General features: G+C 47.0%; 1 protein-coding gene and 1 pseudogene across 1 annotated transcript in view; both read right to left on the bottom strand.

Moving 5' to 3' along the window:
- Positions 1–26,611, bottom strand: part of MPP7 (MAGUK p55 scaffold protein 7) — a 432,558-nt gene that overhangs the window by 345,009 nt on the left and 60,938 nt on the right. The gene's annotated exons all lie outside the window — the stretch shown is intronic.
- Positions 13,079–13,195, bottom strand: LOC148505749 (5S ribosomal RNA; annotated as a pseudogene).

The following is a 26,611-nucleotide window of genomic DNA, read 5'->3' on the forward strand; positions in this document are numbered from 1 at the left end:
CAAGCACATACCATGAATGTGCTGTAGTTATCAAGACTGTACTGAGAGATTTTAGAATAACATCTGAATGTTACACCCCTCTGACCTTTGCCAGTTTTAACTGCCACTAAAATATTTATAAATATTACACCAGCAGATACGTTCTCCGCATTTCAGAAAAGTCCCACCCCTAACTTTTCCCTCAAATTCCATGTTGAAGACTGAATGGATTAATTTAATCAGGCTGCCTCCTGCGTATTATCAGCATAGAGTTACACAGTACCAGGTAAAAGAGATGGTAGAAACCACAGGAGAGTGCTGGCACTGCCCACTGTTATTACGCATTTCTGCCATGCAACAAAACTAAATGGTTGCATCAAAGTTTATTATTAACAATAACCTATATAAAATACTAGTGTTCACTCTAGGTCCGGCAGCAGGCAGGGCGCCGGATCTAGAGCTAGGGCACTTCTGCGTGCGTGCCTGAATAGGGGATGTGGCCAAAAAGGGGGTGTGTCTTTATAATGCATTCCCTTTTTCGTTACTCCTGGGGGCATGCCCGGCACTTACGAACATGCCGGGCAGCCCCCAAGCGCTGCGTTCACAGTGAATGGATGCCGGGGCATTCGCCCGGCATCCATTCAGCAGCGGTGACCGCTGCGCCGCTGTTGAATGGATGCCAGACACTGTGACCTGCAGATGCTGGACACTGTGACCTAGGGGTGGAGACAGCACTGTGACCCGATGGTGGAGACAGAACCCGCAGACTGTCTCAGTGGGGCGCTAAAACAGCCAAGCGGGAACGCTAATATACCCCTTATTTAGTGTTAATCCTTCGAAAATATATTTACTGTGTGGATATATATTAGGGGTGCTATTCCTGGACTAATAAAGCAACAATTATCATAAACATTGAAACAGTAGTCCAAATAGTGAAATTCACATGTATATTAGTATAGGTGCATAATCAATTTCTAAAACTTAACATTTATTAGGTATTATTAATAGACAGTATTATTATAATCAGTGAAGTAAAATTATATAGAACAGTGGTTAAAATTAAAATAAAGGCTGTAATGATCTCTGTGTTCCATTTATTATTACTGAAAGCTGTATTCATCGGGTATCCATTAACAAATATCTTGTTATTGCAGCTCTCAGCAGATAAAGAGAAAAAATGCAAGTGCACACTCTGCCTGCCCACCGCATCCAGGTGATATCTATCAGGCAGGTCCCTAACACACCTATGGAACAAATACAGGGCACGGGACCCCCCAGGCCAACCCAGCAGAAACACCCCACGGCATCACACTAGTGCGAAATTATAAGTGATGGTTAAAGAATTATAAAGAAACTCCTACATATTAAGAGGGGTATTCAATATGAAACGTAAACTTCGCTGTCGAAGTTTACGTTTCATATCAGAGCTTTTACCTGCGTTAAAGTATCGGGCGCGCGCCCACTTATCCCCATATTCAATATGAAACTAACGAAAACGGGAGCCTGCGAAGTGGGATTTGCATAAAGTTACAAAATTTTCCTTGAAAAAATTGTAGGACCCCCCTAAAGTTGTAAAAACATTGGGGATCACTATGGGTACCCCCGTTTTAGCCTTTAAATGAAAGTCGGGGATTTAAATTGCCGCAACAGGTGTTTTTTCCCGACATTGAAGAAGTGTTGCAGAAGAGCACTTAGGTTATTTTTTTCGTTTTTAAGTGGTCCCATCAAATTTGGGGCACATGAAAATGGGTACTAGCATATTTTGATGTCCCTAGAGTAAGTTTTTAAAAATTCTGCAATTGTGCACCTGCCGCTATAAATCTATTCTAGAAAACACCTGCCGCATACTTGCAGAATAGCCCTGAACCTATTTCCCTATTGTTAAACAATTATTTCCCAATTATTTTTTTTTCACCCCAATTTTTAAATACATTTTTTGGGGTGTCCCTATTTTTTTTTAAAACTTTTTTGACACAGTTCTTTTTTAAATGTCATTCCCAGATGTGCAGGCTATTTTTTTTAAGCCTACACCCCTAAACCTCAATTCTGAACTTTTTTTCGACACCTATTCAATGGTGAAAAGTTATCCCCGTTTTTTTTCAAAGACTTTTCGAACCTGCGAAAAGTCTTGGAAATTGAATACGGTGTAAAACCAAAACCTGCGATAATGACGTCATAGGTGCGATATTATTGCAAAAACTGAGTTTACGCTCCCATATTGAATACCCCTGTAAGTCTTACAGAAGAGGTTATAATTAAAAAGTGTATGAAGTGCTACATATATATATGAAAAAAAAAAAAACTAAAGAAGTGAAAAAGTGTACATTATGCCATGAAACAGTCCAGCCACACCAGCCCAGAGAGCCCCGCGCCCCAATACCAGTCCCAAAACTAACACACAACATATATATAGTAGGTCTTACCCTCACTGTGCCTTATTAAATGTGCAGTCTTGGAGTGCAAGGACGCCTTGCTAATTAAAAACACCCAGAAACAAATGGGAGGGGTGCTAATCAAGGTAGGAGGAGTCTCGTCCTTCCAGTGTACATACATACACATAGAGCTGTATTCGATATGAGACTTTCCGCCTGTGTGGCAGGCGGAAAAGTATCGCGCGCATGCACGCTTTACCCAGTATTCAATATGAAAGTACGCGAAAACGGCACCAGACGAAACTGAAACAGGCGGAAAGTGCTGTCAGATTTGGGGAAATCAGTCTGACACTCCCCAAAAGATGCTCTGACATTGGGGTTCATTATGATACCCCCTGATTTGGCTTGCTGAAGGTATTTGGGGTTTTTAAACGGGCTCAATAGCTGCTAAATAGCGTTTTTCAATACGTGGTGCAGAATAGTATTCAGGAGTATTTTTTTCAGAAAATAACTTATCCCAGCAAATTTGGGGTACTTGAAAATGGGGGTCAGCATATTTAAAAGTTGCTACAGTGTAGTTGTAAAAATCGTGAAAAATCCACCTGCTGCAAGCACTTGCAATCAAAAAAACACTTGGGGCATACTTGGGGACCCCCCCAGAGTCAAGTTCGCTAGTTTTTAACTTTGTACCCCAACTTTTTTTTGCCCCCTTTTTCAAAGTAATTTTTGGGGGGTCCTTAAGTGTTTTTTTTTTTTTTAAATTAACACAGTTTACCTTTGGGGGACTGTCTGAAGGCTGCAGGGGGGTTCCCGCAACATTGCACCCCAAAACCCCAATTCTGCACTTTTTTCCGTCTGCTATTCATAGGCGAAACTTTTTCACCTGGTACACTGCATTGACTTTCCGCCTAGACGGAAAGTCTTTCAAATTGAATACGGGGCAAAAGCAAAACAGGAGAAAATGACGTCACCCGCAAATAAGTTTTGCCAAAAACACGCGAAAACGGCTTTTCGCTACAAATTGAATACGGGCCATAGTACAAAATGCATAGGGGGAGGGGCCCTAGATTGCACATCCTAATCACAATGGCCTGGGGTCAGTGGCGTAACTAGGGTATTTGGAGCCCAGGGCAAATTTGAAAAGGGAGCCCGCCCCCCCCCCCCGGCAAAAAAAAAATGGGCGTGGTCACTTAAAATGGGGCGTGTCAACATGACACACCCCTTTATTTTCAAACTGAACATTCCTATCCATATGCACCTTAACCCCAGTAGTACCCCCAGTATGCAGTTGTGGTCCCACTCATGCAGGCCCATAGTAGTGCCCCTTATACAGTATCCCCAGTAGTGGTCCCTCTTATACAGCCCCCAATTAGTTCCCCTTACTCAGTACCCCCAGTAGTGGCCCCCCCAAATGCAGTGCCCCACGTAGTGTTCCCCCTTATGCAGTGCCCCCAGTAGCAGTCCCCACAATGCAGTGTGCCCAGTAGCGGTATCCCCTTATGCAGTGCCCTTTTATATAGTGCCCCCAACAGTAGGCCCCCCCATACAGTTTTCCCAGTAGTGGTCCCCTTATGCAGGCACCCTGTAGTGATCCCCCCTATCTAGTGCCCCCTGTAGTGGTCCCCGCAGTGCCCCTAGCAGTAAGCCCCTTATATAGTGCCCCCAGCAGTAGTGTCCCCCCCTCCCATGCAGTGCCCCCAGTAGTGGTCCCCCTGATGCAGGCTCCCAGTAGTGACCCCCCCCCCTATCCAGTGGTCCCTGCAGTGGCCCTTCCTATTATTGCCCCCATTAGTGGTCCCCCGAGTGCAGTGCCTCTAGTAATACATGACGTCAGTCCCATTACCCACTGCAGGAGCCGGACGGAAGTCCGGCTCTTTCAGTGGGTGCTGCAGCAGTCAATGAGAGTCTATCTGACTCTCATTGGCTGCTGTTTAACACACGCATCGCCGCCAGCGCTGGCGGCGATGCGTGTGTTATGCACAGCCTGAGCCCGCCTCCTGGCGCTATTGGGCAAGCGCTCAGGGGGAGGGAACGGGCTCAGGCGTGCAGCACAGGACCGGCGCTGGAAGCCTAGCGCCGGTCCTGTGCAAATGTGTAGCGCTGACCGCACTCATTGCGGTCGGCGCTACTCTGGCTAACTAGGGCGGGCGGGCCGGTACCGTGGCCGGCGGCGCCCCCCCGCGCCGCCTGTCCAACAGCGCCCAGGGCACGAACCCCGCTCGCCCTGCCCTAGTTACGCCACTGCCTGGGGTGTCCCGTGCCCTGTATTTGTTCCATAGGAGTGTTAGGAACCTGCTTGATAGAGGTCATCTGGATGCGATGGGAAGGCCCATAATTATGTACATTATTATGCCAAGAACTTGTGTGATGTCAGTATTATTAGGTTTAGCATGGTTAGAGTATGCACTTGCATTTTTTCTCTTTTTCTGCTTGCAGCACTACTAGTCTCAGCAGTTAGCACCTCACATAGTGCTTAGGGTATGCAATCTAGGGCACCTCCCCCTATGAACTCTCAGCAGATACCAGCTATTGGATATTGTACATAGATAATGTTATTCTCGCATGATCTTATTAAGGCAGTAATGTGAATACACAACCCTATATTTATTTAAATGTGAAATGATTAATCCCTTTTAATACTTCAGGGATTCAAACTTCACTGTGTGCATTCATTATCAGTATTCACACTGTACTCGGTATAAGCTCCATTTGATACATCATATGTAACTTATTACTCAGATACATAGAAGAATTCTGAAACAAATGTATCTAGTCTCTGATTCTAAAGCTGCATACACACACAACGATTTTGTTACCAATGATTTTATGAACAATTTTCTGTCAGAATTTTTTAAAGTGTAATGAACGATTTTTTGAACTACAAACGATTTTTGCATATTCCCTCAATGAAAATCGTTCAGTTGGTCAGTCTGACTGAACTACAAACGTGAACACGCATTGTAAGCTTGCGAGCAGGGCCTTCCTACCTATATATCTGTCTGTTATTACCCAGTTTTGTTCTATTAATGTTTACAATTGTAAAGCGCAACGGAATATGCTGCGCTATATAAGAAACTGTTAATAATAATAATGAACGATAATCGGTCATCGTTTTAACTCAGAAAGTGAACTATTTTTTCAACGATTGAATGATAAACTATATCGTTAACGATAATAGTTCAAAAAATTGTTGTGTGTGTATGCACCTTAAGGCCTATTTCACACTTGCCGATTTAGCCCAGCCTGCAAAAAAACAGACAGAAGCCGGCCATTTTTTTTCAGACACTCCGTGCCTTTCACATACAGCGGCTTTGAGCCATTTTTAAGGTTGTTGTTTTTTTTTCTGGGCATGCGCAGTAGCAGAAAATGGAGAAAAGCCTGCCGGCGTGTGTGAAAGGAAACATTGTTTCCTATACACCACTGGCTTGCAGTGATGGCACGGGCACGGCGCGGCAGCCGTCCTTCTCAGTGGATATACCCGGCTGTAACATGGCGACAGTGCCGTGCCGGGCCGTCTGAAAGGAGCCACTCGCTTCCATGATTAATTAAATTTAACACCCGGCAAATAGCCGGGCGGTTTCTTGCCGTTCGGCCAAAACCGGCAAGTGTGAAATAGGCCTAAGTGATGCTAACTCTGTATATATAACTTCAGAGAAACATAGGGTAAAAGATCATCGTCTAGAGTTCTTTAGGAGTCAAAGAAGATCTTTGTTTATGTTCACACAGTATGCACTTCACATTCAGTATAACAGGTAAGTGTATATCAATTAGGAGTTTATATATTTCACTCCCTTTGTATGAGGTGACGCTACGGTAACTGTCACATACACTAATTCCACATAAGTTTCTCACTTAGTGGTTGTAATCAGGGCCGATATTATACCACATTGTAGTTCATCATGATACACACTATCTCACCCTATGTGACACAGTGTGCACTTCACATTCAGTGTAACAGGTAAGTATATATAGATTAGGAGTTCATATATTTCACTCCCCTTATCTAAGGTAATGCTACTATTTCTATCACATACAATTGTTCTACATAATTCTCTCACTTAATGGTTGTTATCAGGGCCAATGTTATACCACATTGTAATTCATGTTACACAGTGGAGTTAAAATGTCAGAACTCAACACAAAGGTCTGGGATCCACATCAAAGACATCTTAACCTGGACACGCACTCGGAGGATCAGATGATTTACCGACCAGCAGATACAACAATATATGTGGTCAGTGTACACACTGCACGATCCACCGTCTGATGTCACTATATATTGTGCACTGAGAATGCTACCGCACCGCATCGTACATTGCGACAACGCAATTCATCAAAGGATGAATTGTGTATCCACACTAAGCAATGGTCGGGCAGAGAGGTCGCAGGTACCATGATTACACAACAAATCATGTAGCTTTACATTTCATGTTAAATTATTGCCATACATATTTAAAGGGTACATTGCTATTGAAAGTAAATTTTAAAAACATCTGTCCGGATATATTTTCTGTCAATGAAACACACACATAAAACAATGAAAAGTCTACTCGTAGATTCAGGCCACACTTCTTGAGACTGCCATCTAATAATTCAGGGCAGCACAGATGGTGTTAATGGTTAGCATTACTGCCTCACAGCACTGAGGTCATGGGTTCGATTCCCACCACGACCCTAACTATGTGATGTTTGTATATTATCCCTGTGCTCTTGTGGGTTTCCTCCGGGTACTACGGTTTCCTCCCACAATCCAAACATATACTGGTAGGTTAATTAGCTCCCAACACAAATTAACCCTAGTGTGTATGTGTGTGTGCATCTGATAGGGAACATAGAGTGTAAGCTCCACTGGGGCAGGGACTGATGAGTGTCCAAATATTCTCTGTAAAGCGCTGCGGAATATGTGTGCACTATATAAATAACTGGTAATAAATAAATAATTCACCAGCGACATTACTGAGGCATGAGGCAATTACAGCAGCAATTGCACATACACACTTTTTTTATTTTCTTTAAAACAGCATTTTTGTACTTCTTTAACATTAATCTTAAGTTTGTTTGTTTTTTTAGGACGTCCTTCTCAGAGAGAGTCTTGTGGTGTTTGCTATATGGTTTCTACACCAGGGCACACTTCCTCAGCTGTAACGCATCTGCCCTTGTCATAGCGCTCCCTCCATGAACCTGGTTATAGAGGAAGCAGCAGGAAGACTGTGCTGTAAACAAGCAAACTAAGAAGATGGGTGTTCCTAAGCTTCTACTCACTGCATCCTGTGTCATGTTACTGTGGTTGCTATGGTGCTCATGACCCAAGTAATATGAGTAAAAAATAAATCATTCACCTATTGTCTTAAAATAGTCCAGAAGCTGTATTTAAGGATGCAAAACCATATTCATGAACCTCACACAATTTAACCATGGTATGTGCTGCTGAGACACAGAATGGAATAAAGTGAATCAAGCAACAAACCAACAAAAATCACATGACCCAAGTGGTCCAACCAGCAGTATGCCTCCACTTCCCTGACACAAACTCATTGGCTACATTACAGACAACATCAATATACAAATTAAGAGGAACAACTAAATGTTACAAACATGTGACCTGATACCTCCTCAGTAACACATGCAGACTGGGCCCACCCACTCAACAAAGCCAAAATAACCCACAGAGAAAAACTAGGCTTCTGTTTGACCCACACTAGCATGTGACCTTTCCATTTTATAAAAAATGGGATTTTGGTACCCACCGGTAAATCCTTTTCTCTGATTCCACAGGGGACACTGGAGGTGCTTACGCTGGGGTATAGAGGCGTGGTTAACTGGAGCCGGCACTTTAATTAATTTAGAAGTGTGAAGCTCCTCCCCCTCTATGCCCCATCAGCCCTCAGTTTAGAAAATGGAAGACCGAGAGGAGATGGAGAACAAGCTGAGTAATAAAAAGGAGAGAAGAACACACAATAACTGAATCATACAACATATGGAACAAGCCGAACAGGCAGGCAAAGAGCGCAGAGGTGGGCGTCCAGTGTCCCCTGTGGAATCAGAGAAAAGGATTTACCGGTAGGTACCAAGATCCTATTTTCTCTTTCATCCACTAGGGGACACTGGAGGTGCTTACACTGGGGACTTCTCAAAGCTTTCCCAATGGGCGGGAGCGCTCGAACTAGACGGCGAAAACGGTATGCCGAAGCAGCAAATGTACCAGATTTGTAAAACTTGATAAACATGAGAACTGAAGACCAAATGGCCGCACGGCACAATTGTGACGTGGAGGCTCCTCTACTGGCCACCCACAGAACGTGTGGAATGAGCCAAAATGGACGAAGGAGGCCCACGGTCAGCACTAACATAAGGCTGATGAATAGTCAGCCGAATGCAACATGCCAAAATCTGCTTAGACGCTGGCAAACCCCTCCGAACAACAACATAGAGGACAAAAAAGCGACTCAGACTACAAAGGGATGCTGTCCTGGCAACATAGATGCGGAAAGCCCTAACCATATCCAAGGTAGAAGAACCACCAGAGTCCTTCACCGACGACTGTACCGCAAGAGGCTGATTGAAATGAAAAGCCGACACAACCCTGGTAAGGAAGGCGGTACCGTCCGGAGTTCCACCCTAGGTGGCTATAAGACAGAGCACCCAAATCTGAAAATCTACGAGCCGAAGCGAGAGTCAGGAGGAGGACAGTCTTTCAATCCTGGTGCTTAAGATCAACTTCCTCCAAAAGGTTCAAACATGGTCGACTAAAGAAACAGAAGCACCAAGTTTAGATCCCAGGGAGCTATTGGAGGTACAAAAGGGGGCTGCACACGCAAGACCCCTAGAAGAAACTTCTGCACCTCAGGAATGAGGGCCAATTTCCCTTGAAAGAAAATGTAAGGGGCACAAACCTGCACCTTTAAAGGTTCCCAGGCCAGATTCCAGACCTGTCCGAAGGAAAAGCAGAAACGAGACGAACGAAAAGTCCTAGACGGAAGACACCAACTGGAACACCATTTGAGATATAAGCACGCCAAAAGCGATGATAATGCACAACCGAAACTGGCGTTCTGGCGCGTATCATGGAAGGAATAACCGCAGAAAGAAACAGAAAGAAAGTTTTGCTCGTTGTTGTTTCTAGGAATAACCGCGTCTGGTATGCCTCTGCATCCTAGGATATCGGTTTTCAAGCCACCCCGCGAAACGCAGTTGTGCTAAGTTGGGGTGTATGAAAAGGGGCCCTGCTGTAGAAGACCCGGCCGCCGAGGAAGGGGCCACGGATCATTCGACAATAGGGACCGAAGGTCCAACAATCAACTTCTCCGAAGCCAGATCGGAGCCACGAGAATTACAGAGGCTGTCTCTTGTTTATCCTTTGTAGAATACGAGGAAGAAGCGGAATAGAAGGAAAAAGGTATATAAAGTCGTAGATCCACGGACTTGCCAGAGCGTCTACTGCTTCCGGTTGCGGATCTCGAGATTTGTACACGTATACCGGGAGCTGACAATTCAGTCGTGACACCATGAGGTCCACTTGAGGACCTCCCCATCGATGTTTCAGCGCGATGGATGAAGCATCCATTCCCCGGGATGGACATCCTGTCGATTTAGGTAATCTGCTTCCCAATTGTTCACACCCGGAATGAATACCGCCGACAGGATTACTGACTGGTTCTCAGCCAACCGGAGGATCTGAGTTACTTCTCGCATAGCCATGCGACTCCAAGTTCCTCCTAGGTGGTTGATGTAAGCGACGGCCGTCGCGTTGTCGGCCTCAACTCTTACAGGACGAGCCTGTAGAAACTCTATTGTCTCTATCAGAGCATTGTGAATCGCTCTGAGGCCCTCATTCAGAGCCGCTCGTTAGCGGCAGTACGCTCGTTCCGAGCGATGTTTGCACATCTGCGCATGCGTACGGTTTTTAGTACGCATGCGCGAACCAGTCAGTGCGGCCGAAAATCGTTTGTACGCTATATAGCGAGTGCCTGCTATTTTGAGTGACAGAATGAGGCGTATGTGGGTGGTAACAGGGGAAGGTGCTTGAAAATGGGGAGTGGAGATCCGAACGCAGGCGTGCTTAAAGGTCAAAACGGGCGTTTTATGGGTGTGTATATTTAAAACAGCAGCGTCATTGACCACGTCACTGGGTTATTTTAGAGCCAGAACTGCTCGCAAATTTGTGGTAGCAAACACCAACCACAAGAATAGCGAGCAGTTCATACGCTGGTCGATGTACTCGATTAATCTAATAAATAGCGGACATGACGTATGGTGCGAGCGGCCAGGGGGCGTTTTTAACAAATAAACGAGCGTATGTTTTGCTCGTTCGTTCAGACTTAGAGGTGTGATCAGACTGCAATGTGCGTACGGATCATTTGAATAGCCACCCCTTGTTTTTAAACGAACGACCGCAAATAGCGAACGGCTCTGAATGAGGGCCTGAGTTCCAACACATTTAGCGTTCCCGCTAGGCTGTTTTAGCGCCCTGCCCTCACAGCCTGCGGGAGCCGTTCTCACCCGCGGGATGCAGTGCCCCGCGGGTGGAGAAACAAGCAGTGACCCGGTCACCGCCGGAGAATAGACGCCGGGCGCATGCGCCCGGCATCTATTCTCCCTGTCTGCAGGGCTTGGGGGCTGCCCTGCGTGTCCGTAAGTGCCGGGCACGCCCCCAAGAGTGACGAAGAGGGGACGCGTCTTATAGACACGCCCCCTTTTCCGATTGCCACGCCCCCTTCTCGGTCGCGCGCGCATGCCCTCTCTAGCTCCGGCGCCCTGCCTCCCGCCGGAGCTAGAAGGAACACTACACATTTATGGGCCACGTCTGTTCTGGAGGAGACCATCTACCCTGAAAGTGGAAATCGAGGACTACTGCTTGCCATCCTCGGAGGCAGGCATCCGTGTTACGATGGTCCAGTCTCCCACTCCGAATTTCCGGGCCGCTAAAAAATTGGTGGATTGCGTCCACCAGAAAAGGGCCACTCTGGTAACCGGGCTCAGACGGATTTGTCGATGTAGAAGCAGATGAGACCCTGATCCCTGTGCTAAAAGCTCCAGCAGAAAAGCCGTCCGAACTTCAGTGCCTCAAAGGCAGCTACCATCCTTCCTAAGAGACGCAGACAAAGAAGCATTGACACCTTCCTTGTTCTGAGGACCAGCTGAACTAACAACAGGATATCCCTGGCCTTGTCTGTTGGAAGAAAAATCCTCTGTGATTCCGAATCCAATATCATGCCCAGAAGTAGAAGTTTCTGGTACGAATTGAGATTTGACTTCTTGAAGTTGACTATCCAACCGTGTTGGGTTAGAGTGTGATAGGTCAGTAAGGCATATCTAATAAAAGAGATACCGATGGAGCCTTGAGCAACAGATCGTCCAAATAAGGGATTACGTGGGGAGCAGAGGATAACCCGAACGGCAATGTCTGAAACTGGCAATGATCTTAATTATGGCAAAATGCAGAAAAGCCTGGTGTGGTTCCCAAATGGGAACAAGGAGATAAGCATCCTTGATATCCAGGGATAATAGGAACTCCCCTGGTTTCAAGCTCACAATGTTCACTCCTGATGACCGAAGGAGAGCGATCATGACTGACATGAGTTTGGACGATACATCTTCAGATACAGGTTTAAAGACCTAAGGCTTAGTATGGGTCTGACCGAACCATCCGGTTTGAGCACTACAAACAGGTTTGAGTAAAAACCCCATACCTCGCTAATGCTCCAGAAGCGGAACAAGCACAGATGACACCACTAGAGACCTGAGAGCCTCCTGTAGAATTCGTAGTGAAGAACCTAGGTGGAGGTGGAGGCTTCGAGGTCTATTCGGTACTGTGAATCCACGGTTCTGAAGAGGTCTGGTTCCAAACCTGTTGAAATTCTTGCAAGCGGACTCCCACCGCAGGAGACCACAGGTGGGACGGAAGACAGTCATGCCACCTGTTTCTCAACTGGTTTAGGCTCTGGTCTACGTGGAACAGTGTGAGGACGACCTATAACTCTGCCACCTCCGGTTGCGTGGGAACTTTCTGGCTCTACCACGACAGGAATGAGGCGCTCGAAAGGAATCAAACAAAGATCCAGTATAAGGTCTTCTGGGATCCTGAAATAGCAAATGCAGATATGTGAGCACTAATCTGAGTGGTCAGCCCAGCACACCACAGTCTTGTTAACCCAGGCGGTAACAAGGGTACATCTAAGTTGAGCTCCCGCTGCGGTATATATAGATCTTAGTGTTGTCTCCATCCCACGATCCGAAGGGTCCTTTAAAACAGTAGCTCCCGACACCGGAAGTGCTGTTTTCTTAGAGAGACGGGAAACAGACATCTATAGGAGGAGGTGTTTCCCACTTCTCCATCATGGATGATGGAAAAGTGAAGCTAGACGGAAACCTACGTGGAATTTGTAACCACTTATAAGACAGCATCTGTTGAGCAATGCAGCCAGATAAGTACCGCGCATCGAGGAATTCTTCAACCGACTCTTCTGACTGGAGAACAGGCATTAGAGTACGCTTTTGTGACAGTTTCTTTTTTTTTTGGTAGGAAGTGAAGGGTGCAGGCACCGCTGCTACCCTTACCTGACCCAGGGTGTCTGGAAATTTGGTTAACCCAGCTATCCAGGGAGGTTAAGACCTGCACGCCTCAGCCAACTTTGCTAAGTCTGACATAACTCCTACCACGTCAGTGGCCCATGGCGGTGTAGGAGAGTAAGTAATCGCCATCTGTGGATCCGTTGTTAGCATCACATAACGTACAGCACCTGGTATTCCCAGGCGGTCCCATCCAAGTACTAACCAGGTCTGACCCTGCTTAGCTTCCGAGATCAGACGAGATCGGGAGTGTTCAGGGAGGTGTGGCCGTAGGCTGGACCCCGTGGCATGTGGCTTGGTCTGTTTGTTGTTACACTTGGAACAGACAAACAGCTTTTGAGAAGCCTTGGTTCTGTTGGACATGGTACACACATTCACCCAGAGAAACACAGCATAAAACAGAAAAGACACAGACAAGATAAAAAACAAGAAGGCTGTGGGACACAGAAGAGGAGAAACCCCCCTCCCACAGATCAGACTCCCCTGCACTTACACCCCAGTTACTTACAGCCTCTCTACCAGGATGTAATCAGGAGATGTACTTGTCCTGCAGCAGAGGAATGGCAGCAGAGGAGTCCAGTCTTCTGTGTCTCTTACACTGCAATCGTCTTGTAATGGAGATGCAGTATGTATGAGAGAACGGCAGCCCCGCTGTTATACAGCCATTGCCGCGTAGAGGAGAGAGACGTGCGCTGCCTTTAAGCTTCGCCCCTTCTTTATGCCCTAAAGGGCTATACAAGATGTCTGGCCATTAACCTCCCCCCCGCGTGCCTCACCACATGTACAGCGGGGATAGGGAGAGCAGGTGCAGCCGCGCGGTAGCCCACTTAATTAGCTGCCCCAGTTAATCAGCGGGGAGAGAGAGAGAGCCGGGTGCCGCGCTGTAGCGCTCTTAGTCAGCAGCCCCGTGCCTCCTGTAATAGCAGGGAGAGGGAGAGACGGGTGCCGCCGCGCTGTAGCGCTCAGTCATCAGCCCCGCGCCTTGTAATAGCGCGGAGATAAGGAGACTCTGCATTAGCAGCCCTGCACCATTGTAAGAGCGGAGTTCAGCGCCTTAAAAGCGGAAGGAGGGAGAGCGCACTTAGGCCCTGATTCAGAGCTGGACGCAAGTGGCTGCTCGTTGGCTCCGAGCGATGTTTGCCCAACTGCGCATGCGTACGGATCGTAATACGCATGCGCGAACCACTCAGTCGGCCGAAATTCATGTGCTCGCAAAATAGCGAATGCCTGATAATTTGAGTGACAGAATGAGGCGTATGTGGGTGGTAACAGGGGAAGGTGCTTGAAAACGGGGAGTGGAGATCCGATCGCAGGCGTGCTTAAAGGTCAAAAAGGGCGTTTTATGGGTGTGCATATTTAAAACAGTAGCGTCATTGACCACGTCACTGGGTTATTTTATAGCCAGAACTGCTCGCAAAATTGTGGTAGCAAAAACCAACCACAAGAATAGCGAGCGGTTCATACCCTGGTCGATGTACTCGATTAATCTAATAAATAGCGGACATGACGTAGGATGCGAGCGGCCAGGGGGCGTAGTTTCCCAAAAAACGACCGCAAGTTTTGTACGCTCGTTCAGACCTAGAGGCGTGAACAGACCGCAAACAGCGAACGGTTCATTTGAATAGCCACCCCTATTTTCTTGACGAGCGAGCGCAAATAGCGTCCGGCTCTGAATCAGGCCCTCAGTCAGCAGAGCAGGGAGCCGTCTGCATTAGCTGCCCAGCACACTAAGTTCTGTAAGAACGCTGGGCAGCGGCGGGTGCGGGAGCCGGGGGATGCGCAGGTGGTAACTCACCGCGTGGTCCCCGATGGAGTCTCTCTGCAGCATTCAGCACTTCTCTTCTTCCTTGTTGAGAATGTGCTGTGGCGGTAAGGAGCTGTCAGTGCTTTTAGTATAAGCGCTGTGCACTCCTTCCTGCCTTCTATAAGGACAGGGCGCCAGGTACCCGGACCCCACCTTTAGGGAGGTGGTGAAGGGTACCTAAAAGTGTCAAAAGATGCAAAAAAATAAAATAACCTAAATAATATGAGATATGGTAAGAACTTACCCTTGTTATCTCTATTTCTACGAAGTCCATAGGGTTCCACAGGATACCTTGGGGTATAGGTGTGACGTCAGCCATCGGGCACCAAAGAGTTAAGCTTTCAGCCTCCCAGGATGCACTAGGTCCCCCTCCTATACCCCGCCCCCGAGCCAAGGCATATCAGTTAGTTACCAAGCCATAGGCTGGAGGAGGAGAAGGAAGAGAGAGAACAAAGATCTGGACACATACAAGAATCACATTCTCACCAGAGGGAGACGGAAAACCGGTGACCAGAGCAAAGCCCATCTGCAGCACAGGTGCGACAGGGCGGGAGTCCTGTGGAACCCTATGGACTTCGTAGAAATAGAGATAACAAGGGTAAGTTCTTACCATATCTCATATTTTCTACTTCAGGGTCCATAGGGTATCCACAGGATACCTTGGGGATGTCCCAAAGCAGTATCCTTTAAGGGTGGGGACGCTCCTGTGCAGAAAGGAGAATCCGCCGCCCGAAGGAAGCATCCTGAGAGGCGAAGGTGTCAAACCTGTAATACCTCACGAAGGTATGGACAGAGGACCACGTAGCAGCCTTGTAGATCTGGACTGCAGAGGCACCACGTCGAGCTGCCCACGAAGGACCCACAGACCTAGTGGAATGAGCCTTCACAGAAGGAGGAACCGGCAGGCCTTCATGAAGATAAGCTTCAGAAATAGCCATACGGATCCAGGCTGCCAAAGTTTGCTTTGAAGCAGGCCAACCCTTTTTACGGAAGCCATAGAGGACAAACAAGGCGTCCGACTTCCTAAACGAAGAAGTACGGTCAACATAAGTCCTTAAGGCCCGCACAACATCCAAAGAGGCCTCACCCACGGAAAGACCCGGTGAGTTAAAGGCCGGAACAACGATTTCCTCGTTAACATGAAACTGGGAAACAACTTTGGGAAGAAACTCGGGCCGAGTGCGGAGCACTGCCCTGTTCCCATGAAAAACCAAGAAAGGGGGTCTACAAGAAAGAGCCCCTAACTCAGAAACACGTCTGGCCGAAGCAATAGCCAGAAGGAAAACAGTCTTAGCTGTTAGCCATTTAAGATCCACTGAGCCCAGTGGTTCAAACGGCGGTCCTTGGCCTCAGGACCACAGCCAAATCCCAAGGCGCCACAGGTGGAACAAAGAGCGGCTGAATGCGGACAACACCTTGCATAAAGGTGCGCACATCCGGGATTGTAGCAATCCTACGGTGAAACCAGACAGACAGGGACGAAACCTGTACCTTCAAAGAAGCAAGGCGAAGCCCATGATCTAGTCCCGCTTGTACGAAGGCAAGAATCCGAGACAGACGAAACTCCCGTGGTGCATAACCTCTCGGTCGACACCACTGGAAGAACGTATGCCACAAGCGATGGTATATCCTCGCGGAAGACGGTTTCCGAGCTCGCAAAATGGTACACACCACAGAGCTGGAAAACCCCCGGGACCTCAACATGGCCGTCTCAACAGCCACGCCGTCAAAGACAGCCGAGTCAGGTCCGGGTCAAGACAAGGACCCTGAGACAGAAGGTCCGGTCGTAGCGGCAACCGCAGAGGACTGACCACGGACAGACCCTGAAGGTCTGAGAACCAGTGCCGTCTGGGCCACGCGGGAGCTATCAACAGGAGCGTCCCTCCTTCCTGTTTGAATTCCGGATTATCCGTGGAAGAAGGGAGACCGGAGGGAACAGGTATGCGAACCGGAACGTCCACCGGACGGACAGAGCATCCACCAGAGACGCCCCTGCGTCTCTGGTGCGAGACCCGTACACCGGCAACTTGTTGTTGTGCCGGGACGCCATGAGGTCGATCTCTGGAAGACCCCACCTGTCCACCAGCAGTTGAAAAACGTCCGGGTGCAGGGACCATTCCCCCGGATGAACGTCCTGGCGACTTAGAAAGTCCGCCTCCCAATTTAGCACTCCCGGGATGAAGACCGCTGATATGGCCGGAAGATTGCGCTCCGCCCAAACCAGGATCCGAGAGACCTCTACGAGAGCCGCCCGACTTCGGGTTCCTCCTTGCCTGTTTTTGTAGGCCACGGTGGTAGCGTTGTCCGACTGGACCTGTACCGGGTGACCCTGGAGAAACCGATGTGCCTGCTGGAGAGCATTGAAGACCGCACGAATTTCCAAGATATTTATGGGAAGCTCCGCTTCTGTCGGCGTCCACCTGCCCTGGAACAAGTGTGGACCCAAAACCGCTCCCAAGCCCCGAAGACTGGCGTCCGTTGTCAACAGGACCCAATTTGGAAACCAGAACGGACGTCCCTTGTTGAGGTGGGTCGTCTGTAACCACCAAGCAAGGGACAGGCGAACTTCCGGGGTGAGCACAATCGTCTGGGACTTCAGAGACTGAGGCAGCCCGTTCCACTTGGACAGGATCAGGTGCTGCAGAGGTCTGGAGTGAAACTGGGCGTCTTCCACCATGTCGAACAATGACACCATGGAGCCCAGTAACCTCATCGCCGAGTGTAGGGACACCCGGCGGCTGTGCAGACAACTGCGTACCCTTGACTGTAAAGCAGAGATCTTGTCCTCCGTCACGAAGATCCTTTGCTGTCCCGAGTCCAATAAGGCTCCAAGATGCAGAATCCTCCGAGACGGGATTAGAGTGGACTTCTGCCAGTTGATTAGCCAGCCGTGCCGTTGCAGCAGTGCAATGGTCAGGTCCAAGTGGCGTAACAGGAGCTCTGGAGATCCTGCCACCAATAACAGGTCGTCCAAGTACGGCAACATGCGAACTCCCTGCAGCCGCAGAGAAGCCGCCATGACCGTCATCACCTTGGTGAAAACCCGTGGTGCTGTCGCCTGGCAAAAAGGTAACGCCCGAAACTGGAAGTGGTCGCTGCGGATTGCAAACCTGAGGAACTGTTGATGGCGCAAAAGAATAGGGACATGCAGGTAAGCGTCCTGTATGTCCAATGACACCATGTAGTCCCCAGGTTCCAGCGCCAGAATGATGGACCGTAGGGTCTCCATCCGAAACTTCGGGACACGCAAAGACCTGTTTAGTGCTTTGAGGTTGAGAATCGGACGATACGACCCATTGCGTTTCTGTACCAAAAAAAGATTTGAATAGAAACCCTGGCCCCTCTGGGAGAATGGAACAGGCACTATAACTCCAGCCTGGAGCATAGTGTGCAATACCTTCCGCAGCTCCGTAGCCTTGTTCCGGTCTGATGGTAGACCCGTGGTGAAGAATCGAGCCGGGGGTCTGTGCCGGAAGGAGAGGGCGTACCCGTGGGAGACCACCTCCAGAACCCAAGTGTCTGTCGTAGTGGTCGACCAACACTGGGCGAACTGCAGCAGGCGGCCTCCCACCCTGGGATCCCCCAAAGGGAGGCCCGGACCGTCAGGCCGCAGGCTTGTCATCTGGCTTGGGGCCGGACGTCTGGTACTCCATGTCTGCTTCCGGGGCTTGACCGATTTCTTAGGGCCAGCCTGTCGAGGAAACGACTGTGGTTTGGGCCTGCCCTGGGCCCTAGATGACCGAAAGGACGATGGTCCAGAACCAGAAGGAGCAGCGGCCGACGGGAGACAAGCCGATTTGGCTGCCGCCAGCATGGCCACAATCTTATCCAGATCCGGACCGAAGAGAAGTTCTCCGGTAAACAGCAACGCCTCCAGACCCTTCTTGGAATCTGCGTCCGCCTTCCAGGATCGCAGCCACAAGGTGCGACGAGCCGCTACCGCTGAGAAGAAATCCTAGACACCAGAGTACTAATGTCTAGGGCCGCCTCGTTGATGTAGGTGGCCGAATCACGGAGATTGCCAATCAACTCCGCCTGTTCGGCCGGACAGTCGGAATCAAAAGAAGCCTCTAATGAATCCGCCCAGCGCTCCATCGCTCTGGCAACCCAGCAAATGGCCATAGCCGGCCGTGCTGCCCCCCCGCAAGGGAATAAACTGACTTCAGGCAGATCTCCACCTTGCGGTCCGTAGCATCCTTAAGGGAGGACATGGATGGCATCGGCAATGTGGCACTACGGACAAGACGGGTCACGTGAGAATCCACCTGTGGAGGGGATTCCCACTTAGCAAAATAATTATCCGCCAGGCGTCTCTGCGGCTGGTATCTTTTGCCAGGCTGTATCCACGCCTCTATACCCCAGCGTAAGCACCTCCAGTATCCCCTAGTGGATGAAAGAGAAATGTGAATGTTTAGAAACGCTTCTATGTTATATACAATGACATAATGGAAGATGGCAGCAGGACACTGCAGTGACATGTAACCTTGGATTACAGGAGCAATTCTAAATTGTCAATTTCTAGATTCCAGCCACAACAAATGAGGCTACATAATTGTATACAAGACTCTGAAAGCCATTTACTGCTAATCAGTCATTAGAATCTCAGCAGTTCTGCTACTAGCATTAAAGCAGCTTCAAATAAGAATGTTCAATTACAGGCCAGTAAACCAACTACAGCGTTAATCGGTAATAAAGTCAATAACTCTGCCATCCCCACCTGTGGTTATCTCCCTTACAGCCGGGCTGCAGCCTTGATCTGCAGGTGCATGAACACGATTTCAAAATGTACAGTACAATTAATAAAATGGATGTACTGTGTTACTATAGGGAGCAAAATCATAGTATTTTACTGTATAAAAGATCATGCTAATATTGACAAGCGCTGCTGGAGTGCTAGTGGTATTATCAGCCATTTACTCTATCATTCTCCATATTTACATTTGGGGGGGAATTCAATTGTTTTTGGGGGCCTGTAAGTATTGGGTGCCGATGGGTGATGTCTAATTGTATTGCAGTTGGACGCAAGTGTCACGAATTACATATTACGCACATCGTACCCAAATGCACTGGGATTAGCTGCGTAATGTGTCAAAAACCGTGCAACTACTGGGCGCCCTGAGTTTGGACGCCTAAAAGCACGAAGTTGAACAGTTTTCTGCTAGTAACCTCAGGAGGGTGTGAGCAGAAATAATGGGCACTCGCACCCATCTGCACAAACATGTGAATTCCTCAAGGTCAATTTATACGGTAACTACGGCAGCGCTAAACACTTGAATTTCTCCCAAAGATTTATTGAATTCAGAGGATAATATTAATTTGATTGGTCTTTTAAGTCATAGAACAAACTTACTTAATAATGGTGATGGAACCAAAAAAATTAACATTCCATAACATGGCGATTTAGAATGTTTTTTGTATGCAATTTATCATTTTGTTGCTCCTCTTGGACACCGGGGAAAACCCTGCAGTTGTCCTTTCCCTTCTTTGCAGAAGCCCAACACGCCAGCAATGCGTTCAGGCAATAAGGCATTCACAGAAAGACATTATGTGGAGAGTATCCTGCAAAGCCTCTCCGGCTTCTCAGGTTCCCCATTGAAGGGTATACGGTAACATCTTAAGATAGCAGGTTATTGGGACACTGTAAACTGCGGAGAATAAAAAGCAGCAGGATAAATCTGACTTCTATATGGTATCCCCCTTCTTAAATAGGAAGAAGCAGTGATATAACTTTTCTCTGCAATAAAGATGGAGAAAGTGGTTCACTGCTTCATAAATAGAGCTCTTAAGTAAAGCTGCCCCTATACGCAGTGTTTCAAAAGGTCAATATGGTAAATCACATCAGCTCCAAATCAATGCACATGTGGCTCAGCAATAATAATAATTTTATTTATATAGCGCTTTTCTCCTAAAGGACTCAAAGTGCTTTACATTTACAGTACAAAATACAAAATAAGCTTAAACAAGGGACATTAGTGAAATGCTTGGGTGAATAGGTGAGTCTTGAGTCTATTTTTGAAGGATTCTAGAGTGGAGGCCTCTAGAACTGTGAAGGGGAAGTGAGTTCCACAAAACTGAAAGCTCGACCCCCAGACAAAATTCCTTGAGATTCTAGGTACTGTTAATAGTCCTTCGTCAACGGATCGCAGTAATCGAGTGGGACAGTAAGGAATCAGAAGCTGCTTCAGGTACCCTGGGCCATGAATTCACAAAAAACTGCGCTAATATACAGACATGTACATATAAAATAATTTAGTAAGAATACCAATAATAATGGCAATATCAAAATATAGGTATATAAATATAAATTAAATAAATGGTGGAAATAAGTAAAAAATATACACAATATACAGAAAAATAACCAAGGAAAATCTAAAGGTAATATGGATAAAATAAATATTGGAATATATGAAAAATAAATTGAAAAATTGTATGAATATCAATATCATAAATTTAATAATAAAAACACAATCAACAATCCAAATAGATAAATAGTAAATTGACTAGCTGGTGTATAGAAAGACACAAATATAGCTAAGTTTAGAATCATAAAAAAACAGTCATTGTATGAAGAAAGTTCAAATGCATCAGGTAGAGGCGTTTTGACACACCTTGCTAGTTAGTAGCTTAGTATTGCAACACTGTAACCGCAAGCCTGCAGTTAAGGTACCCTGGGCGATGGTCATGAAGGGCTTTGTAATACCCCTTTTCAACACCAAAATCCCCGGGTCTGACCCGGGATTTGGAACACGTTTCCAACCCGGTTCAGACCCGGGGCAAACCCCTAGCGCTGACCCGGGCTATGCCCGAGTCGGCACCGTTCACACCTGGCCCGAGTCAGAACTGATCCGGCTGCCCGGTGACGTTGAGCAGCGCTTTTTCCCTCCCTCCCCCCTCCGCGACCTACTTACCTTATCCTGCAGCGGTCCGGAGGCAGGGAAAGCGGGTGGGGTGCGCTGCTTCGTGCCGCTCGGCCAGGCGCTGCTTGCAGTGGCCGCTTGGAGACGAAGTCATCTCCAAGCGCCACTGATGCCGGCCAATCAGGCGGCATGCGGCGCGACCCGGGTCATCGTGAGCCGGGCTGCGCCGTTTACATTGCAGGGTGACACGGGAATAACCCGCGCTCAACCCTGCAATGGAGCAGGGTCAGATTCCCGGGTCACTGGACCCGGGTTGATCCGTTCACAACGACGAAATTCCCGGGATTATGCGCGTTCACGTGCATCAACCCGGGATATTTCAGTCGGTGTAAAAGGGGTATAAGTTATTCCTGATCAACACCTAATCAGACAGGTCAGGGACTGAAGTGATTTCTAATTACAATCAGATGATGAGTTCTCTGGTTCACTAATCTTGGTCATTGATCTAGGTCACTAAATTAGGCACAAATCCTATCGCTTGGCACACAGGCTGAACAGCAGAACCTGGTTATATATGGAGATCTTTACCGTGTTAATGTTAGCATGGTTACAACTTTTCCTGCTATATAGCAAAGTGCTCGATTTGGTGTGTGAAAAATGTTTACTGAGAAATGATTAGTCGTCGTTGGCATCATACAACAAAATGGGGGTTTTCCACTCCTTTCTGTATAAAAATGGTAGTGAAGTAATGGCACCCTTGACACACAGTTCACACATGCTTAGATTATGTCACAAACGGACTACTGCACAGTGAGGAAAACAATGGCTCTGTAGTGTGCCATGCACTTTACCACACTTGGTAACAACTTTATTTGAACATGATGCAGTTGGCAAGCCAGCGGTCAGAATCCTGGCTCCAGAATCCTGACCGCTGACACCTCAACGGTAGGTATTAGGCTTGGGGTTAGAGCTTGGCACTAGGGGGAGGGTTAGGCTGCAGAGGGAGTAGGGTTACGGTTAGTGTTATACCCCTTTTCGAACAAAATTCCGGGTCTGACCCGGAGTTGGAACAGAGTTCCTATCCGGATCAGACCCGGAATTTAGCCGACGCCGACTCGGGATATTCCCAAGACGGTGCCGCTCACACCGGAGTCGGGTCTGCATAGACCCGGCTTTCCCGGTGTGAAAGTGGACGCTTGGAGATGACGTCATCTCCAAGCGTCACTGAAGCCGGACCAATCGGATGGCTTGCAGCGCACTCCAGGTCATCGTGACCCGGAGTGCGCTGCTCTCACACCAGGGTTTCACGGGTTACGCCCGTGTTAAACCCTGCTATTTATCTGGATTGGATTGCCGTATCGCTCGACCCGGCGATCCAACCCTCTCCCCTTTTACACCAGGGAGCTGCCCGGGTTAACCCTGCAATAACCCAGGTTTTAGCTCCGGTGTAAAAGGGGTATGAGGTTGCAGGAAAGGTGGCTTACGGTTAGGGGGAGAGTTAGGGTACTTACCTGCAAGCATCGGGATTCAGACTGCCGGGATGCCGCTGTCTGTGTTCTGACCGCCAGGATCCGGTACCCAACACATTTTAACGAATATGTGATTTTTGCAATAAAGATGTTACAGAGTCATCTCCTGGTTAGTGTGCTTTTTTTTTTCTACAAAAAATTGTAGCATTCATAAGACGTATACATGTTGGGAAACCATTAAAGCCTTAAGCCTTGTACAAACTAGACGATATTTTGAACGATTTGGTCGATTCCGATGCAAAGGAACGACAAATCGTCAAGTGTGTACGCACTATTTGCCCTCCCGTGGCGGCGTCCATCACATCTTCAGGTCTTCCCTACATGCAGATCAATCTGACAATCTCATTAACGATTTCCAGCAAATCGTGCAGTGTGTACGCTCTACCAGACTGCCAGGCGATATGTTAACATTATATAGTTACCGATCTAACCACACGATGCACGCTATATCATTCGGTCGTAGATTGTAGTTTGTATGCACTAGATCTAGACGACCATCGCATTGTTTGCAAGTCGTCTATAGTGTGTGCCCAACATTAATAATTTCAATACAGCATCCGTATTGGCTGGTTCACTGAATATAAGCAATCACCTATTATAATGTTCCCATCCCTTCCTCCCAATAAAAAAAAGCAGATGCTTGGTGTATATGTAAAGTGCTACTTGTAGCACATTACATATAACAGAAACTTAAAACTAACTTTAAAATACGCTTGTACAAACTACAGAAGTTATTTTATAGCAAAAAGACATCTTTCATGCAGTGAAGGGAACAGACAGAGGAGGGAGGTTGGGAGGGGGAGCCGATATAGAATAATATTCCTACTTAGCTGTGAGCGACTCTTTTCTAAGTAACCTCTAGCTGAATCATAAATCAGAGGCCAATACATCATACTGAATAACATAAAAGGAAAAATGAGCTTGACTATGAAATTCAATTTGTGCAATATGAGTTTTTTTTTTTCTTTTTAATGAAGCTTCATAGATGTAAAAAGCACAAAGAATATTCAATAGATTTAAGGTTATCTTTTCAATTCAGGAGAAAACATTTAACTAGTAAACCTACTTCGTGTGAAAATGGGGTGAGGGGTATATTTTGGTGTAGATCAGTGGTAATAAATATATACGGAATTACTCACAAGTGCAAGACCTTTGTCAGATAACCCTCCCGCCTCTGAATGCTGAATTACAGTCTTATTATAAATACAATAAACAATATGTTGCTCAGAAAAGATCACTGGCAGCGGGTGCAGGGCAGTACAGGGCTCCCAATGTATTGACCAACTTCCCTTAGGGGCATATGTACTAAAACTTGTGGAAGTACTGCAATATTTTTCATGTATATTGCAGTGGGGATAATATTTTTTTACTTGATTATCCCCACTATGTACTAAATGTTACTTGCAAGGACAGCACTCAGACCTCGGATAATATGGGGATTACGGTGCTCCTGAGACTTCTCTGCAGGAGATTTCTGTGATATCTCCTGCATTAGCTGTTGTTATATAGCCGGAAAGCATACAATTATGCACAAACTGTTGTTTCTGCATAATTTATGGCTTGATAAATAAGCCCCTTAATGCCAAATACATGTCGCATAGACTAATAATATATAACTAATTCCTACTTTATTGTATGTTCAGATTTAGGTTAGTTCAGAGGTTTTAATCCTCAGCCCTCAGGTGTTTTGAGAATTTCTGTCTGTGGGAACAACTGTGATAATTACTCACCCAGCAAAATAGATGAACTCACCTTTGCATGATTAAAGAACTCCACAAACATCTGTTGGTGGTACTTGAGGACTACAGGCATAGTGGGTCTTTGTATTAATAAACGTGGCAGTTCCGTGATTATTAAGGATTAATATCGCAGGGGGTGTTTTAATTATTAATGAAAATATCCGGTATGTAAAAAGGGGGCATGCACACAGTGTCAGCTTCCGGAGCCGGATGGGGGCTGCAAGAGAGAGTGAAGGAACTCTCTCTTGCTCCTAAAGGCGCACATCCACATGCAGACTAGAAGAAAGTAGATTACGACATCGTAATCGTACAGTCGTTCCCCATCCCCTGCAGTGCCTACACTGAACGATTAGTCGTTCAGTGCAGGCACCCTCTATCATCCCAGAACATGGCCAGCCTGTCGTTATTGGTAGATTGACCGGCATGTTCAGGCGATGATTGATGTCGGAAATTACCAGAGGGAGCGCACATCGCTAGTAGTTTCCAACATTATAGTGCACAATTAATGAGCGTCTGCACGATTACGATGTCGTAATCGTGCAATCGCTTATTAATATCGCCTAGTGGATGTGCCCATTAAGCCTCCATAGGCTGAAAGTGGTTTACACCAACTGAAGATGGTGTAAACTACCAGGGACAAACTTTGAAAAGCTTAGCTTTTTGGAGTTTAATACAAAGGGGTCAGATCGTAGTCCCTATTAATAATAATGGGGACTGCAATTTGAAGCTTTCTGTGAAATCTCCTGCATTGTGCCATTAGTACATAGCTAAAATACATAAAATTATGCAGAAACTACAGTTTCTACATAATTTTAGGCAAAATCAGCTTGATACATAGGCCACAGTCTGTTTATTTTACTTCCAATAAAGCATGTAAAATACGTACTTTATTTAGCACACAACCCTGAGCTGTCTTCATTTGGTTAATCATTTGTCAACACAGGATTTCAGATGGGGATAGTCTAAAAGCAAAATTACTATATAGGGGGGTATATTTACGGAGCACTGGATTTTCAAAACACTCGATTTTTGCAGATATTGGGCCTGATAGCCGCTGCAACTGCGCTTATTTGCCGTGACGTGGCTGTGTCTTTCTGCTAATGCCGCAGCCAATGGTATTTGTACAGACACACCCAGAGAGACAGAGACATGTCGGTCGCACCATCAAAGACTGTTCAATGGAGGAGAAGATTATCCGTCTGTACACGGAATCAGTGCAAATGTGGCAATCTATGCATTGCTACTATCATATGGGATATAAATCTTATTTACTGGTCTATTATGGTGTGCTGGGGGAATGGTGTGACGTCATCAGCCAGTGTCCAACGTCATTCCCTACCTTGCAAGTGGGCACAGAGGGGGAATATATTCCTGTGGCGAGTAAAGCGCGCAAGGGGCCAAATTTCTTATTTTCCAGGAAAGTGTGGGCAAAAAAATCCACTTCCGCCCTCACTCACGTCACTTCCAGGTACAGCTACTGAAGGGGTTTTATACTCTTCCATTCTGAGAGGCATGTTCTGAGAGCTGGAACTTGTAGTGCCATTTGGAGGATATTGGGGTGCCTCCAGGTGAGTTAGCTCTCAGATGCCATGTAGTGGCTGGTGGCTTAAGCATGTGTTTGCAAATAGATGTAAACTGAGATCTCTGCATTTCTACTATCATATAGGATGTAAATCTCATTTGCTGGTCTGTTATAGTGTGCTGAGGGAATTTTGTGTTTTTTCATATTGTGACATACGGAAGATGTGTGTGTATTGTGACA

The sequence above is a fragment of the Taudactylus pleione genome, unplaced genomic scaffold, assembly GCF_031769625.1.
Source record: "Taudactylus pleione unplaced genomic scaffold, aTauple2 ptg000439l, whole genome shotgun sequence".
Classification (NCBI taxonomy): Eukaryota; Metazoa; Chordata; class Amphibia; order Anura; family Myobatrachidae; genus Taudactylus; species Taudactylus pleione.